We start from the raw sequence: 19,538 nt of genomic DNA, 5'->3' as shown, positions 1-19,538 counted from the left end.
TGTAGCCCTGCTCATAATGGAGAGATGAGAATTTCAGCATTATGGGTGGCTCTTCTTCATCTTTACACCATATCATTCAGTATTTCAGGAGTGCTTGCAGTTAATGAACTGCAGCGGTAGAGTATCCATCTATTCTTTAAAGTGAAATATGAATTGACAGACAACAAGTGATGAGAAGTCAAAAACAACGTATTGCATATTTAGAACTCAGGCGCTACAGGTGTTGCTGATAATGGGGGTCCTACCAGCAAATTGGCAATCAGCAAAGCCAGAGACTTCAGAGACAATCCATCAACCGGTGCCTTCTCTCAGACTGCGATAATTGCAAGACAATAGACCCTGGCTATTGTCTCAGCTATGGAACCTCTTTCCACTATCAGGAAGCTACACTAACGAGCAATAACTGCTAACAAATTGGCCTCCCAGCCAACAGCGGAGCGCACTGTGCGGAGTACAGCTAAGAGCAGATGAGCGCTCATCAGCTGGCTACTGGGCATCCCACCTCCAGGGACTCCGTAATCCGATTTTCCGGGCTTTAATTTTGCTCCACTGCCTGGAGGCAAGCCAAACAGAAAGCTACATCGCCATTATGATTAATGCCATCCAACATCCTTCCTCTTCATCTCGACCATCCAAACCGTTCGCCCGACCAGCCGCTCCTCAACCTGAAGAAGCCGCAAGGAGTGGGTTTTCTGCCGTTGCCAGGCAATATAAAAACCCATGAAGTGCTGTTCACTAAAGTGTCAATTTGACATGAAAGAATCTTGTTGGGAGACTGGGGAGCGGGAATTGAATACTGCATTTGATGAACAGAGGTGCAGAGTGTTTGCTTGCGGTACAATGGACTGTGGAGAAAATGTGAGTCAGAGGCAGTCTTCTGAAATTGTATATCAAGGACCAAAGCTATGAAGTGCTTGTGAGCAAGAAGCACTGGCTGTCTAGTTGCCTTTAGTCAGCAGAGACTGAAAATAGAAAACCATCTGTGTCTTCCCGGCATGGAAATACAAATTTACAGAGAATCTGCTGACGGTATTAAATATTAGTACAAATGTTTTCAGGGTACAGGCCTGGATGACCATCAGTCTGTGATGGTGCACTCAGTGACCCCTAAAGGTTAAGATGCTCATCGTTCACCCAAATGGTCCCATCATCTGTGAAGCGAGACCGATACAGTAGCCCCTGCCTGCGGTCAAGCAGCACCTCTGGATGGCACATGCAGATTGAGTGATGCTCTCTGAAGGGTGCATTAAGACCGATAAAAGCTCTTCTGACGTGCTTTATGGTCATGAGTTTTGCACTGTGACAGGGTGAATTTACCTGAGACTGCATTTCCAACGCAACCCGAGGGCAACATCTCCACATTATAGTTACATTTAGTGAAACCATTTACTTTCTAACAAGGTGAATCTCTACAGGAAGTGTCATTTGTCTTCCTGTGTGTCCCTTAAAGACTGTGGAAGTTGCGATTAAGGTTAAAAATATGGGAAACTTAATAAAATTTATCGTTGAACATTTGTATGGAAAATGAAAGCAGTTATTGTGTATAAAGTCTATATTTCATATTGATGAACAGTGATTCGGTCTCCTTCTTGTGTCCTTTACCAACCGTCCTCATGTCCAGCTGTCGTTTATCATCCAGTCTGTCCTTTGCCTCTTCGGGTAGAACGAACCCTCAGTCCTACTCGTTCTCTCAGTTAATGGGCCTCACATCATGGCAAATGCAGAAACGATTTGTCCTCACTGTGATGGCTGCATTTTGGGGTTTCTTTAACTGCATTTCTCACAAACTGATATTTAGGAGGTATAACCTTCAGCCAAGTGTGTAATGCAGGTATATGGCCTGCTTGTAGACCCTTTTTGCCCCCAGAATTCCTGGCTAATGCTCACATAGGCTTTTCCTCTGTCTGTCTTCTCCCACAAATGTGCATACATACACACAAACACTGAAATGAGTTAACAAAAACACAACTGATCAGAATGCTGCTAGAGTGGAATATGAAATCATAATCAGTGCTCTGCCACTAACTGAATTTGTATTGATTTCATGTCTGGGTATAAATACAGCAGACCATCACTCAGAGCACAAAAGTTAGATCAATTCAATATTCCACTGCATGTGTTGCACCTGAATGACTTTTAAAGTACTAACATTTATTTTCCATTCTGGCAACAACTTTTCTAGACAGTTGCGGCTGCCAATCACTTCTATTGTAAGGAAAGCTATCGGCAGCAGCTTATGTGAGAGAGGATGCTCATCTTAGAAGCTGATATTTAACATTGAGTGTTATTAAACTTAAAAGACATGAGGCTTAGGTGTAGCTGGGACAGAAAAACAGGGATCATCCCAATCTAGTGGAAGAGATATCTGTATTCCAGCACTCCTTATGGTAACCTTGACAACAAACAAGAGAACATCTTAAAAGAGGTGGAGATTTAATATGGAGTTATTGCTGTGATTACTTGTCTAAGGCAATGTCTGTCAGGAATATCAAGTGTCCCCACAGTGTTTAATACATAAACAGGTTTATTAGGCCAGCTCTGACTCTCCAGGTGGGTGGAAATCTCTCTGGCGTGAGCACTGGAGATTGAAATCCTGTTCACGTGAACGGAGAGCCGTGGGGATCTGAGAGTGGTTTGTGATTTGATGCGCGGCTCAGATCTGATCACCCACCGCCACCGTAAAGCAGCCGCTTCTCCTGGGTATCCATGTGACCCGATTTGAGAGTAATTAAATGAGGGGCCTTTTGTGAATGAATCATCGTGGCGGCCGCTCCTTGAGTGACAGCTTTGACAGGAATCGGTCCAGCGTGCCCACACACACACACGCACACGCACACGCACACGCACACGCACACAAAGCACAGGTGCGTGCTTCAAAGCCAGCGTAGCCAGACTGTGGGAAGCCAACCAAAACATCTTTCTCAATGACACTAAATTATTAAAAAGGCTTGAATCTTTAATTCACGTGGGAACATGACCATGGATAAAAATAGCACACTGTAGGCTTCCTCGCATGATAACACGTGATACGTTCCTTTTGAAGCAATCAGCATAATGGCCATCTAATTCATAGCCTGAAAAGCAATTTACTCTCATATTTCTGCCCACACAAAGCCTCTATGACTTTATTTTAAAACCCTGCAATTTACACTGATTAATTATGAATTACTGCATTAACTGACCCTGTGACTGTAATGTTTAGCTAACAATCCCAGTGTATTTACTGCATTAATAATGTGTAATGAGATGTTACTTATGAGCAAAGCACAAAATGTTCTTGCCAGTGTTATGTAGATGTAATTTCTAACAAAACTCAGCAAGAAATAAAGAAAGTGTCGGGAATAGCTTCTTGCTTTACACTTAGGAACTTCAACGTTGTTTTCCTGCTAAAAAGCCTCTTCCCAGAGACTTCACTCCACCTCCAAGTTTTCCTTTCACTTCTACACAAAGCAGCACATGAGATACTGTAACACACCACGCAACACAGACGTCGAACACGATAAAGGGTTTAACCCTGATATCCCCTGTCTGCATGGAGATCAAATGAAGTGCTAATCAGACAGGAAGCTTCAGCTTTTCTGATTTTAAAACGTCTGAGGAGGCGACGCGTGCCAAGCATCGGTTAACTTGGAGGGGAAAAAAGCAGACCGGAATCAACATGTCTGTCCGTAGGCTCAGGTTGAAATGAAAGTGTGAGTGGTTCAGCTGTGATTTCTGCCTACACCTTCAATATCACAGCTGAGAGATGTGGTCTGGTGTTGAGGTGAAATATACATGATCAGAATCGGGACTGAGATAACAATACTGGGAGATAATAAAAAAATTCACTCCCTTTGACTTTTCAGCATTTGATTGACAGAATAAGCAGAAACAGACATTTTTATTTTATCTCTTTACTTAACTGTGTAGTCCATCAATTTATATGAAACTTTTATGAAGTTATGAGCTGAGGGAAAGAGGCAGATTGAACAAAAACGGTTGGAATGGAAGCATCACAGTATGGGTCCAAAAACACAGGATTCCTCACTTCCAGTAATGCGACAATATGTATCTATAAGATCTTTCCTGTGAGACTTGATGATGTGTAGTGTAGAACGTTTTTTACAGTGTTTCAGCAGAGCCATATATTAGCTGGTGTGCTTGAGTTGCAGCGAGTGGGAAGGGCTGGGTGTACATAGAGGTGCGGACGTCATAGACCTGTACATTCCAGATGAAACAATGATGTAGAGTTACATCTAACCTATTTTGAGACAGGAAGGGATTATTTTCATGGAAAAAAGACTTCTACTTTTGGATTTTGATACAAAGAAATGGGCTTTAGGGGTTTAATCAATGACTGAATTGGTATTGTAATTAAAATTTCCAGATAACTAATACAGATTAAAAAATAAGAAATTACACAAAGCATCTTCCAAAATGTTTTCTATAGCACCACTCTTTTTACGCTTTAGGTGCGTTAACCTCCTCCAGTACATTTAGATAACCAACGTCAACAACATGTTAGGAAAACATCACGTGGGAACCAGGTATGAGCTGTGACTGCTACATCAGCTTAACATGTGTAAGACTAGTGACCTTTTCAGAGAGGAAACCTTCAGTTTGACGCATTACGCTGCAGGAGACGAGGAGAATCAGGGAAGCAGTGAGTGAAAGACATGACGTTTCCACTACCTTCTCTGCTGGATGCTCCAATCTGTATTTCATCCCCAGGCTGCAGAGTGTGTGGACCAACTGCTGCCATGAAAACACTACACTGCTAGATGACACCGAGACCCCGACACTACCCGTGTAGCAGCACACCCTCAGGACATCCTGCACTGCATCTGCACAAGCTTCCCTGCAGCTCCAGAGGAAGGAAGGTGAGAGTGTTTGTTCACTTTTGTTTAGCCTCGATGGTTGTTAAAGTTCTGCCTGCCACCCTGTGATGAATAGTAATAATTCCAAATGTATTAAGCACTCCAGCATAAATAAAGCTTAGCAGTAAAGTATGAGTTGATGTAGCAGACAGAGTAGAAGTCCATAAGGTCTGCCGGCTCTTGTTGCCTGAGATGTATAATGATATTTGTGGTTTAGATACAATCCCTGTGCGTGTTGGGTGCGCACTCTTTTCATTATATTATCTGACGTACAGTAACAAGACCAAAGAGATCCCCAGCTGTACTGTACAATCCTCCACTGGGTTGGTTTAAAAAATGAACTGCAAAACCTCTTGATTGTAAGATAACGTAGAATCAAAAAAGAAAGGACATCTTCAATTAAAATAAATATTTTGACCAAGGACAAACAGTAATAAATTCATAGTTCCAAGGTGTTTCTAGGTTTTCAGATAGCCCTACAAAGATAGAAAATGTAATCTTGGATTTCAGGGCTGAATGAGGACAGGCGGGTAGCAGCCAGTGTTTGTTTTACATCTTCTTAGTGCTCAGAAAAAATGGCTCTGGTGGTGTGCAAGAGCAGAAAGCTTTCCATCACTCTGAATAACAGCAGTCTGCATGATACAGATTTGTTACAAACCCAACTTACTGCCTTTTTGTGTATATATGAATGCCAATAACTGGTGGAGGCTGGAATTAACAATATAAATCTTTTTATGTTTAAAGCTGAAGAGGTATATTAAGAGCAAATGAAGCAGGGTAATAAGTTTGTGTATTGTCACAGAAGCTCAAGGTGGCAATTCTCATTGACAACAAGTAGCCAACGTGTACAACAGGCATGTCATTGATTTCAGACGTTGAGCACTGCTGGCTGAGTACTCGTCAATACACAGTCAATACACCTTTGATTGTGGATGAGAGTTTTGTGCTTCTGAAGAGGGAACAGCGATCTATACAGACAATCAGCTCAGAGGGCAAACGGGTTAGACTCTGTACCAACCTGTTCTGCTCCATCTATTCAAGTCTTATGCTGATTCCTGCATAAACAGAAAACCTGCAACCTCTTATTGTGTCCTCCCCAGTACCTTTAGAGGCAATGTCACCAACAGGTCATCTCATTTTAGGGACACAATGGCACTGTAGTGATGTACGTTCCCAACGTTATGTTGAGACAAAGTCACACATGTAGCAGCTGTTTGATCAATCTGGATTCCAACCTCCTGTTAATGTAAGATGCAAATATTTAACAAAGGATGGCGTGAACAGCTCAAGTTCGCTTTTGAGCAACCTTAAGGCTGCACAAATCGTTATTTTTATATTGACAATGGATGAAACAGCTATTTGCAATTTGAAAGGAGTCACTCATAGTGAGAAGTCAACCAAGAAATCTCTTTTTTTTTTATTGTCACTTAACAGTTCTGAGTGGCTCTACTAAGCTTTTAGCTTTCTTGGTTTTCTGTCCTCGTGGCCCTTCATACTGCTCACCCAGTTCAGATGATCACCGCAGATTATTCCTATACACCAGGTCCTCGGTTTACGACATCCTCGACCTACGGTGTTTCATGGTTTTGTCGCCATCTCTCATAAATTTATTAAAGTCTTGTTCCATCATTAATGTTTGCAACGTTAGAACAAATTTTGTGTGGGAACTAGTTAGCGAGTAGAGCGGACGAATACGTCGTCACACGGCGCTTTACGAGGAAGACGGCTTTGTTTAGATTCACCGGCTGTATGCCACATACGTCACAGTATGTGAGTTCCAATTTATGGCGAAAATCGAGTTACATCACGCTGTAGGAACGAAATTCCAACGCAAGCTGAGGACCCCCTGTACATATGGGCCACAAGGGATTTTTTCCACCCTCTAGTTGGATCAGTAGGGGGTTAGGTTATTATCCATTCTGATCATTGATAGGGACAAAATAACCCTGATACCATGTGTGACCTCTTGCAGTAATGTGGATGTAAAAATACTAAACTGAGTTCTGTAACATACGGTAACCATAGCGACAGTGTGAATGTTAACCCAAACCATGCTTCTTTTCTAAACCTAAGAAAATTTAGTGCCTAAACATAATGACCAACTAAAAGTAAACACAGATTAAGAAAACAAATGAAAGCAAAAATGAAAACAAGAGTTAAGTGAAATAACAGACAGGACTTGAACGTAAGTCTCTTGGGTGAAATTCTGCAGAATTATGCCTCCATGAATCCCTGCAAATTACAGATGTGGACTTTTGCACCCCTTTGTAAGTGCAAAATCGCCTTCCACAACCATTAAATGAGGTGATAACAGAACTCGATTAAATAATGTGCCTACTGGGCCTAGTAGAAGGTGGAGGAGATTCCTAGTGGGAATGTAATGGACTGATAACATCTGAAATGGGTGCTCTACTCTGATAAAATGCTCACTTAAACTGTATGCTTCCTGCCAGTCACTCGACAGCACCCAAAGTTATATGCAACTAGGTAGTAAAACAAATTACGCATCTTGACACAAGCAGACAGATATTCTTAGATGTCGGTAGAGACCAAAACAGAGCTAAAAGTAGAGTAAACATTGGACAAACTCAGAGATGCAAATGAACTCTAATGTTGCTCTCTATCTGCTGCATGTGTAAACAGATTAGTAATGTTAGATGTGTTTTCTGATTGTTGCCGCATCTAAGTGGCAAAAAATCCATTAATGCAGCTTTAACAAATATTCTATTACCCAGCTAATGTATATGGTGTAAATGGTTTGAACTATTCCTGCATGTCTTCCATTTTAATAGGTTTACATCTAGTTTTCAGCCACATTTTCAAGCGGACAATGACACTAAAATCTAATCTGTGTTTTGGGAGCTTCTGGCAGCAAGACTGATTCATAAAAGTTACATGTTCTTGGAACAGAATTAATAGGAAGGAAATTGATAGAGACATCTGCTGTCATTTTATTTTCAATATGTAGTTTTAAAGCATTACCACAATTTGCAGTATCACGACATTAAGGTTCACTAAAATCAACTGATGTGTTTTTCCCAATTGCTCCAAGATCTCTAGAGAGGCAAAAATAATAAGATTTAGAAAAGTTGAAGAACTAAGTATATTTGCACGTAGTCAAATTCTGGCAGCATCAAAGTAATTTGTGTTTGCTCTACATCAGTGCAGCGGCAGGTCTGCACCAGCACCCTTCGTGTTCTCTATAATTTGTATTGTGATGGGCTTGTTCGTCGTGCTCCTCCAAGCGCTTCAGCTGGCCTGGTAGATGCACAAACACACCTTCATTTCCTTTACGCTGTTTTTTGGTGACTCCTATTTCTTGCCGTGCCAGGTGGGTGAAAGTCATCAGTGTGCCTGAGGATCAGCTTAAAACCTTCACCTAACCCGCAATGCTCCAGAATTAGAATGGCCACAGATCCAATGGTAATAACAGACCTGCAGATGGATAGCATGCTTGTTTTTCAGCGCACAGATTAGTCTGGAATTATGATGATACCCAGGGGGCAGGAATCTTATTTTCTGTACTCTTGATAAGAAAACAAGAGCAGACCGCAACCAAACGGGAAGAGAGGAAGAGGGAGATGTGTGTGATTTAACATGCTGTGCTGCATGCTGGTGTGTTGGCACTCCAGTTTAGGGGCCTGGATCAGATAGTGTCTGATGGGTAATGTTTCAGCGCTGGCAACAACAAATGAAGCTTCATGTCCTGTAGCATCCATTTCGCAATTCATAAAACCGTGTTTAATTACATGTGCTGCTATCGAAAAGCTCTTTAAATTCATATCACACCTGCTTGTGTATGTGTTCTTATTACCACGAGCTAAAGAGAGGCCCACAGAGAATAAAAGCAAGACTTACACAGTGAAATCTGTACTCTTGGTGGGTTGTGTAAACAAGTTGTGAACATTACATAAACATATTGTTTATGCTGACGTGGGGAACTTGTTAGCATGCAGTTATTTTTTTTTTTTTTTTTTTTTTTACACATCCAGCAGTTAACGAGTAGCTGGCGAGGCTTGTGCTCATAATGTAACAGGGCTTTTACATAATCACCTTGTTTTTGTGGTTATCCATCACTGTTTATGCTCAGACTTACAATTGAAAGACTTGAATTTCTATAAATATTTCTATATACCGGTATCTTCTATGCATTTATGGGCTGATGTAAGGTTGGTGTTATCTTGTTTATGATCTTGGCTTGGCCATTTTATGAGGTGGATTCTAGGGAAGTCTGCAATATTTCAGTACATAAACCACCAAGAATGCACATAAAGAAGCAATCTACACTTTTGCTATTGAATGACAATATCAGAAAACACATGGAAAACAATTAAAACATGTCTCATGTAGGGAAGGATGTGTTAGTTAGGACAAAAACAACAGTATACATGATGCACGTGCTGATAAGTGATACATTACAATATATGTAGAAAGACTAAAGATTTAACCAAAAAGCCACCACCCAACTCATAATGTATCCATCCACAAAATGTAAAATGCTGTCTTATGCACAGAAAGTAATTAGCTGTGCATAATTATTACACAGTGTGCTATTATTACATTGTGGGTTTCTACAGTCACTGATGCTGAGCAGGTAGTTTATGAGGATCCATGACAGGACATGACATGGTGACACACATGCAACAGTCTGGATTGCACAGGACTTTAGGCAATCAACATTGGGATGACTTTTAGGATTTTGCATTTTTGATTTCAAGCAAGCATAAGTTATGGCAACTGGACTAACCTCGTGTGGACTAACCACACACGAGGTTAGTCCAGTTGCCATAACTTATGCTTGCTTGAGACTTATCATGACCTGGATGACTGAGAACATCCACAGATTCATTTTTGATTTGTTGCATGGTTATCAAACTGAAACAGAGAGCAAATATCAATCTCTCTCAGTCACCAGCCCAGGATGAGCCAAACTTTATGTCGGGTATCATCACAGGTGATGAGAGGTGTGTCTACGGCTACAACCCAGAGAACAAACAGCAGTGTTTAAACAAGACCAGAAAGGGCACTTTAGGTCAAGACTGCACCAAGAACATCCATCCATCCATCCATCCATCCATCCATCCATCCATCCATCCATCCATCCATTATCTAGTACCCGGGGAAAGCTAAGAAAGATCCCAGGCCCAGGCCAGGACACAAACTAGAGACCTTCCAGCTGCAAGGCGACAGTGCGAACCACTGAGCCACTCTGCAGCCTGCACCAAGAACATACTCATCAGTTTCATTTACATGGTTGCGCACCATGAACTTGCCTCCCAGGATCAGACTGTTAGTGCTGAGTAGTGCAGTAACGTCCTGTGGCATCTGAGGGAGAACATTTGGTACAAATGAATCAAACCGAGTGTGATGTCAGTTGGGTGCACCTGTTCACAGCACATTGATTACGTACACGGTTTTTGGCCACAGCAACACAACTGTTTATCTGCATTCAGCCAGATCCCTAGATCTGGCTCCCTGTGACTTCTTCCTCTTCTCCAGCAATAAAATTCAAGTTGAGGAGTTGCTGTTCAGAGTGGACTGCAGATTGTGTTTGACATGTTTACAGAGTGGGGCTTCCAGGTAGTATTCCAAGCGTGTCAGGAGAGCTGAGACCAGTGTATTGCTGCAGAAGGACACTACTTTGCTGTCCAAGTTTTAATCAGGTATTTTGCCTTTTATGGGTGCAGCCTCAGAACTAACTGATTGCACCGTGGATTTCTGGGCTTTTTTGCAGAAAGCAATGCCATGAGAGCAGTGAGGGTGAACCAGCATAGTAAAATTACACACCAATACTTCCTGTGTCTTCATCACTATAAGCAACCTCTTTCACGTAAATAATTTTAACTGTCGTGTAATACACTCTTCATAAAATATGAGCTTAGTTTTACATAATTATTGGAGAAAGTTATTGTTTCAGCCACTTACTGAGTTAAAACACTGAACAAATATGAGGATTTCCTATTTCTGACTTTCTAGTTTTCAACAGTTTAATGGACAAAACATGCTACAAATTGCTTGTTACGACTTTTCATCTTTTAGGAATTTTTATGGGCTAAAAATAATCAGTAGATAAAGATAAAGGTTGCAGTGCTGTACTGACCTCGTCATCTTATAGCCAAACAATCAACTCGCCTGTACACTTCCACTTTGTTCTGCCTGCTAAAATTGATGCGGTTCATCTGAGGGGAATATCCACTTGATCAAAAGTGAGCAGCTGTATTTTTTAACAGAAAAACTTCTTCAGAAGCCACTGAAATTTTTCGATTGTCTCCCCTTTGGTTATCTCCGACAGAACAAAGAGTGATGTCTACAAACCTAAGAGTAGAAGGATTTGATCTTGATCAAAGAACACCAGATGAGGTAAATATTTCACATTGGTATGAGATACACAATCAGAATATGAAATTGAGACCTGACACCTACTTAGATTGTGTCAGATATGGTTTTTGAGACTGGCAGTGAGTGTCTTCAACTGCTCGTTATCATGGCTGTTATAAGTAAAATGTAAATGTCCCTGTTGTTTTGGACTCTAGAGCACAGTCACAGACAAGTGAAGAGCTAAATCTTCACTGTCGCTGCCTGAATCTGCAGCATTTCACATCCCGGAGCAGAGCCGATGATTTTCAACTTACAATCAACATCAAATTATTGAATGTCACTTGATGAAGTGTCGGGGTCCACAGGCACTTCTCCGGCGGGTTTTCTGAACCTTGTCACATCACCATAGCAACCCCAGCTGCTTGACAGAGCTTATGACAAAGAACTCTCCTGCAGAGATTCATCTTAAATATGGGACCCTCTCTACTGGAGAGCAAGACAAGGTAACCCACCCAGTCAGCACACACACAATCACACTGCCGAACCTTTCAGAGAGCTTTTCAGTATTTGACTGAACTCCGCAAAGAAAGTTTAATATCAAGACAAAAATTGAAATCTTCAGAAAAGATTTGTAGCTACATAGGCAGTACAACTGCTGAAGCATCAAAACATCTCACAGACACAAAAGCATCGATCAGCGCGGACAAACCATGGTCAACAAGCAATAAAATCAGAGCCCCGAATCTACACCGCAGACAAAAGCTACTGCATAATCATATAGGGTCGTATTTCTTTGTAGCAGCCATCTAATGAGATTATACATCTTGGACGTAGTGCTTCATTGATTTGTCTGTTATGGCTGATGGAACTCGAATAGCTGCCGGCCTCACCACTCATGTGGGACGACAAATCTGCCGTATCACAGCACCTTAAACCCTCACACAAATATGTCTTTTGTCCAGTGGCGCACCCTCGAGAAATCAGCTCAGTGTGTTGTTGATCAGATATTACAGTATCGAACCTACAGGGGTCAGCCCACCCGTGTGCTCATAGAGCAACACACAAGGCAATAACTGAGGGTGTATCCCTGAATAAATGTCTGTCAGGGTGTGAGTGGGGAAGTGCAAGAGGGGTGAATCGTAAAAAAACTCAAACGTGCCCCCAGGTTGCCTCGTTTGCTGCTGAATGGAGTCCATCTCGAGGTTTTGGGTCAACACAGGTCAACATTTCCCCTGTTTGCTTTGGCAAAGAGAAGGTCGGGGCGCGCTCTCCTGCCAAGACACCGTTAATACACAGGAGATAAATTAGCAACCCCCTCTGGCAGCCTTCTGGGAATAGTTTGCGCCTCACAGCACACAGCAGATTAAACCAAAGGGGAATGATATTCACAAATCAGCCAATGGTTATGAGGAAAGAGGCAACACTATCCGTCAGACCCTCACTCCCCCAATAAGCTCACAGCACACTTTCTGGTCCTCAGAAACCATTGCCATCTAGATTTTGTCCACTGGAGGAGCCGCAAGGGCCCAGATCCATTTTTTCCATCTCCCCACTTGAAAAATCAGGCGAGGAAGCTCGTACACCACCAATACACACTAATGCATAATGCAAGTGTTTCTGTTCAGATGTTTTGCTCCTATATTTGTCCATTAAATTATTATAATACTGCTGTGTATATTCAATGTATTCATCATTGTTGCACCATTTGAATTTCAAATTATTGCTTGTTCAAACTGGCATCAAATATGAAATGTGAAAAAACTCAGGGTGCATTTTATTTCAGCTATGCATCTACAAATTCCAAAAGGCAGATTTGAGCTTAGTTTTATTAGGATATTGTTTATTGTAGTTAGTATCAGCTTAGCTGGATTCTACACCCAACAAGGGCAGACTGATTGACAAGAAATTTCTGCTGACTCATTATATGTGTCTGGCAAACACAAAAAAACAATGTAAAGAATGTACTGACAGTTTTCAATAGAAAATGACAAGCAGAGACATGGACAGATGGTTGGGGTTTTATCTGTCAAGCCACAAGGAAATATAGAGTCACAGAATGTTATAAGGAAGTGAACCCAAAAAGAAAAATGCTGATAGTGGGTGAAAAACTTCCTGAAAACTTTCAAAATGTTGACCCCAGAGTATTTGACTGGATTCTTCTTACAAATTGCACTCAAAAGCTGAAAAGGCTTCATGCAGTGGACCTTCAGTTTGCCTTGAGAGTTAAAAATCCATCTGCTAGTTTCCACACTGCTACATTTAGTAGGGTGTCATTCAGTATTTGGCATGCAGAGTCATTATTGAGGTGAAAACTTTAGAAACTACAGCACAGCTGATTCCACTGGATGATACAGATTCAAACTGGATCAAAACCAAAGTCTTTATTTTCTGCTCTAGATATAAACAAAACCTCATTTAAAATTCCACCAACACTTGGAAAAACAAAAATGATTTAGTACTTTACTTCCCCTGGAGCACAGCTTTACTTTAAAATATGTTGTGTTCACTCAGGTAAGAATATGCATGTTTTAAAATCAAAGGTTATTTTGGATTAAATACATCTGCAGTATTTAATGAATACTAATTTCCACAAGAACTCCACCATCACAGGCTGAACGCCACCGAACGACAGAGACACAAGTCCATGGGCAGCTTCAGAGCCATGGTTAACTTAGACACGTTTCTAATAACAGCCAGGTGTTTTAGCCATCAGAGAATAAAGTAGGAGAGTTTACTTTGGAGCTCATACTGATGAATATGATGGACGTCGATGAAACTTAGTTACAGTGACCCACAGATATATTTTAATGGGGCTGTAGCTATTTTTGAAAGTAATCATGCTGATATAACTTGGAATCAAGACGGTTTCTACCTCTGATCGTATTTTCTGGTGATGGCTTCCAAAAAAAGATGGTGCTGAATTTAAAAAGCTTTGTTATCACGTCTTCTAAGCAATAAAGCATATATTGTATTTATCTTAGACTTCTTTAATGTCAAAGAATTTTCATCTTCAGAAACACATTTTTTGCAAATGAGAGGTCCCCATTTTAATACACTGATAACCTGCAACAAACAATGTGAAGCAAATAACATAGATCGTGTTGTTAAAATGCAATGTTCTGCAGGGAAACCTTGAGTCCTGGCATTAATGTGGATGTTACTTTGACATGTATCATCCACCTAAACATTGCTGAGAGCAACAGATGTAAAGAAAACACTGCAAGAGCACACACTGAATCACTAGGGGTGTCCTTCAGTAGGACAATACACCTTGTAACAGGAACAGCTGGAGGAACATGACAAGGAGCCCAAGATGTTGACCCAACCTCCAAGCACCCCAAATAATTAATTAAATAATTTTAATTAACTTAGCAGCATCTACTTTAAATGTGTACACTGCATGTGTAAAGACTGGGATTAAAAATAGCAAATAAATCAAGTACGTCAAACATTATAAAATGTGAGCAGTCAAAAATAATTGTTCTACGCTGGCATGAAATGTTGAGTCACACAGAACTTCACATTTATTCTGAAAAGACCCTCTGTGCTTTTTACTTACATTGGCTCAGCAAATCCCATCCTGTTCTCTGTTGACTCTTTTATAATGAACCTCATTATATGGTACATTTCTCATATAAATCACAAGGACTTGGATCCTGAGAAGCACAACAGCACACAACACATCTCCCTGGATGATACTGTACGGGAGCATCCTTGCCCCTTTGCTCACCCTGTTCCGCTCCTCACATCATAAAACTGCTGTTAGCTAATACTGTGTGTTTAATTCCTCATTGTGCAGCTCACCTCGGGGTGGCCCTGCCAAACCCTTCCCGCAGGAGATTTACAGTCAGCCATTTTGTGGACTAATTGCCCAGTCCAAGTGCAGGGAGGTCAGCCGTAGACAACACAGGGAGCTGGCAGCTCACACACCTGCTACAAGTCACGCCAGGCAAAGGGCAAACTCCTCCAACAGCAGGATGCACCACACCAGGAGTCTCCTTGAGTTGGCTACAATAGAGTCTGCTGGATGCAATCGCTTGCATTGTGCTCCATTGTTGGGAGATAAACAAGTGCCAGATACTTTTTTTTTCTGTCCAACTGACTGTATGTTGCTGGAACATAAATCAAACTCAGATATGAGGGGGATGTCTGATGGTGAAGATAGATCGCCCGCATGCTCTCTTTGATATGGATCTAATCTTTTCAGTTTGGATCCTATTTATGATTCATCTTCTCCTTCTCCTCCACCCACATTATCTTGTCTTCCTACATAACCTCCTACCAATCTCCTCCTGATTGAATGGATTAGAGTGACGCCCCGGCCATGAAACCAGTCTGAGTTATAACACAGGATCATTCAGTGCTGCCACTTAATCCTCCCCTCACATTAACATTTCCAGGAGATCACACAGGTATGATTAGATCGAGTTGGCCACCTCATTGACTCCTCTTATTGGCACTGAAGAGTTAACAGATCAGTCCACTCCTCGCCATTTACCACACAGGCTGGAGTGCTTCTGCAGATTAAATGACGGCTAAGCACAGTTTCGCCTTTGTCTGGTCATTTTTAATCGCTCTTAATCACTATCTATTAAAGGCCACTACAGACTCCATGCTATTCTGAGCACTCTCCCTTTATTAATATCAGCTGACACCTCCATCAGTCAGTGGTTCCCCCGACTTTATCACCGCTGATGACCCTTCCATCTATCTAATTAACCACAATTTACTAATCATACAGGCCACTTTCCCAGAGCTGTGTCCTCCATCAGCGAGCAGGGACAAAGGCTCATTAACGGGGCCTTCCCACCATTACCACTGAGAGGTACAATATAGGGATTCCTCACGTCAATTTGGGATCACGAGCCATAAGAAATGCAGGGGTACTGCCAACATGCGCTCCAGGCAGGTATAATGGCAGCGCGCCAGATACAACAACGTGAAAACAAGACTGCGTGGTGAAAATAGCCCGTTGGCTTTTCCTGAGGCTCCAAAACAGAAGTATTATATAAAATCGCAGGCTGCAGAGTTTGTCGAGAGCTACAACCTGAGAAGTGAGAGAAGAAGAGGGAGGAGGGAGGAGGGGGGAAACAATTTCAGTTTTCATTTTACGAGAAGAGGTGGAGAAAATCGATAGGCTGAATGTTGGCTTATTGCCAACTTGCTGAGGGAAAAATGAGAAGATAACCAAAAGCAGCAAATAGTTTTTTTTTTCCTTACACCACACTCGTTGCCCAGGATATTACATCACAACTACAACAGCAAGGTACAGTTGGGCAGCGCACCAACACACACACACACACACACACACACACACACACACACACACACACACACACACACACACACACACACACACACACACACACACACACACACACACACACACACATATACAACACATTTATAGCTGGTAGGGAGAGACAGAGAGACTCATATCAGAGACGTGAGATTCAACAAATAGCACTTTTTTTTCTAGTTTTAGAGAATCCTCTGCCATATCACAGGTATTTGTTCCAATCATGCTGTAATATCCTCCCGTATATCAATGGCTGGAGCAATCCAGTTTCTAAAGGCAACGATGATTTTGTTTTTAAGTTACATAAAAAAGTTTCAAGATTAGGTAATTAAAAACTGCCAACTTCTGATAGTTCATCCTCTAGTTTCAGTTTGTCAGATGTGAAAATCTGTTACTTTTCTGAGCTTTATTTTATCATAAACTGTGACCAAACAAGCAATTTAGGGATGTCACCTGGAGCTCTATGATACAGATTTTTCCTGAACCAAACATATGAGCCAATATTCGTCACTGATTTTAGCTTTCTAAGATATATGAGGATCAGTGTGGGTCAAAACTGCAATACAGAAATACAGAAACCCTAAGAGTATATTAAACTGAGTTCAATCTGTTCACATAAATAATAGCCAGGAATAACTTTGCATAGAAAAGACTACTGGTAAACAGAGGACAAATGAATATATAAAAGTCACTGGTGGAAGATATTTTTATCATCACAGGTTTGCATGAACTATTTGGTGTTTATTACAGTTCAGCATAGTTCATTTTTTTACTATTCTTAATCCAGATACGCTGATTTCCTCAATACAGCTTTAACAACACTTTTTTGGACTTGTATTATTCTTTTGTTTTAATACTGGCAGTGTTTCCTGTTGGCATTTGTCTATATTGCACAAATATTGGTATATCTATTGTCCTGAAAACCCAGTAAATGTCAGGCTCCTCATTTTTAATCATTTTCCTCCTGTAAGGTAATAGATGTACCTTATAATGTTTGCCTCTTTTTCCCCAAAGCCAAATCCAAATCATGAGTCACAGAGGACTTACACTCCTGTTTTCCCTTTTAATGTGTGTTTCCATAGTTCAGTGAGTCGGACAGACTGCAGCTCACATTAGTGAGAACGTAACCCAGTGCAGCTGCTCATGTCAGTAATGGGCATCAATAACCGGCGCCAGGCCTGTGGTTCGTAATTGTGTTGGAGGGGTCAGTGTGGGGTCAACAGGGCATTCCCCCTGCCTGTCTAATGAAGGGAACACAACTCTCCCTCACACCAATACTCGGCTCAGCCATCTCCAATCCCAGGCCCCATTGCCCATGTCAATCAAACCATCAGTAATAGATATGCCGCACAGCCTTGCACTGCCAGGAGGCCTAAAAGCCATCAAAATATACAGTACTCTGGCCACTGAGATAATGCTTCAACTAATGCATTGTATCATGTTTGTTTACCTGACCGTCAGTCAGATGTATTAGTCTGGGTAACACAAAACAGTGCCAGACTATAAACTGAATGTGATTACAGTATGGACCTCTGCTGTTGTTTACTATAAATGAATAGCCTGCATACTACAAGATTAAACTCAGGACTGCTACATTAACCAATGACCGTCAAAGAAATGAAACCAATCAGTCTAGCCAAAGTTTTAACTGGCTATACTATCAGAAATAAAACCAGACTATCAGTGTACAGCCATGCCAGCAGCTCTGTGAGGCTTTTGGATAAAAGCTCACAATGATAATACTTGATACTTAGCAGACAAAATGTTTACACTGTTCATCAATTTAGCTTTGGTATCATTTATAATTAACACTAAAGTGCAGCTAAAGTTAATAAAAACTTAACTGTATTTTTTTCTACATTTTTTTTTCATTTTTCCCTTTACTTGTGCACAGGTGTTACTAACACAAGAAAGAAAATTGTGGCTCTACAAGCTAAAGATATTTTACTCCTTACATTTAAAAATTGTTCCCAATTTTTTTGTGAGAATAGATCCTGTAGTTCAATCCCAGAATTGTTGCTGCGTGACTGTTGGTCACAGTGGAGTCTCTAAAGTCTTTACATTTGTGCCGAGGAGTGCAGAAATTTTTGTTTTTTACCAAATCTTTTTAAAGAGAAGAGTTTAGTTTTGGCTTTTTTGTAAATGAGACATGTAAAAAGAAGTGATTTTGTTGAAATAGCAAGATTTTAGGCTCAGATTTGGTTAAATTTCCCAGATGAAAATGACAGGATTTCATCAACTCTTTCCTTCACCTACGCTTTCTTCATTATTTGGCTGCAACTCATTGTGCAGGAGCTATAGGTAGTTGCATTGGTGGTGAACTCATTTGTTTAAAACTTAATTTTACTTGTAGAGAGGCCAGTAGTTGAGAACAGCCTTAACGGTCAGGTCTGCCACCCACCCAGCTCCAGTTTAGTGATGTATTACAGATCATCCATCACCATTGGCTTGTGTGAGGCAGGGGAGGACCCGATACACTCATGTGTCAGACAAACGCCAAGGGCAAGCGAGCTTCGTCTTTGAACTCTTAAGTGGAGGTAACAGAGCTCATACTGGCGTGATTGGATTAGACTTGAAATGCCTTCAAGAGTTTGTGCACATGGGAAACAAAGTTAAAAAGGTTATTTTGTTGGAAAGTAAATCTAAGTCTGCTGCATCAAATGACTAGATGTTAAGAGGCAACAGAAATCTTTTCATACGGAGTTTGTTGGATGACAAATTAATTGGCAAACAAGTAAATAAGAAATCTTAAAGAAGTTACATTATATCTATGTCCGGATCCAATTTTCTTTTGCCTCCAACTGAAGCAGGAATAGATTAGAGTGGGAGTCTAGCTGGGATTGAATTAGCACAAAATGAATGGCTTTGGTTACATGGAGAACAAACTGTGTCCAATCAGTGTCTCCTTTCAAAGTGAGACGCTCCAAAACATCAGTCAATTATGCTTTGTTTGAATAGTGGGACACTGAAAAATGCTGCAGAGGAAAAAAACAATAGATGAGGCTGAAATGCGGGGAAGATGGAGAGAGTAAAAGTAAATGGAGGATGAATGGGGGTAATCCGGA

General features: G+C 41.1%; 1 protein-coding gene across 1 annotated transcript in view; it reads right to left on the bottom strand.

Moving 5' to 3' along the window:
* The window catches only part of LOC111567055 (PDZ domain-containing RING finger protein 4-like), a 123,941-nt gene that overhangs the window by 53,696 nt on the left and 50,707 nt on the right, over window positions 1-19,538 (bottom strand). The gene's annotated exons all lie outside the window — the stretch shown is intronic.

Source organism: Amphiprion ocellaris, chromosome 3 (genome assembly GCF_022539595.1).
Source record: "Amphiprion ocellaris isolate individual 3 ecotype Okinawa chromosome 3, ASM2253959v1, whole genome shotgun sequence".
NCBI lineage: Eukaryota > Metazoa > Chordata > Actinopteri > Pomacentridae > Amphiprion > Amphiprion ocellaris.
The sequence above is the reverse complement of the archived record's forward strand: the minus strand, read 5'-3'. Positions and strand labels throughout refer to the sequence as shown.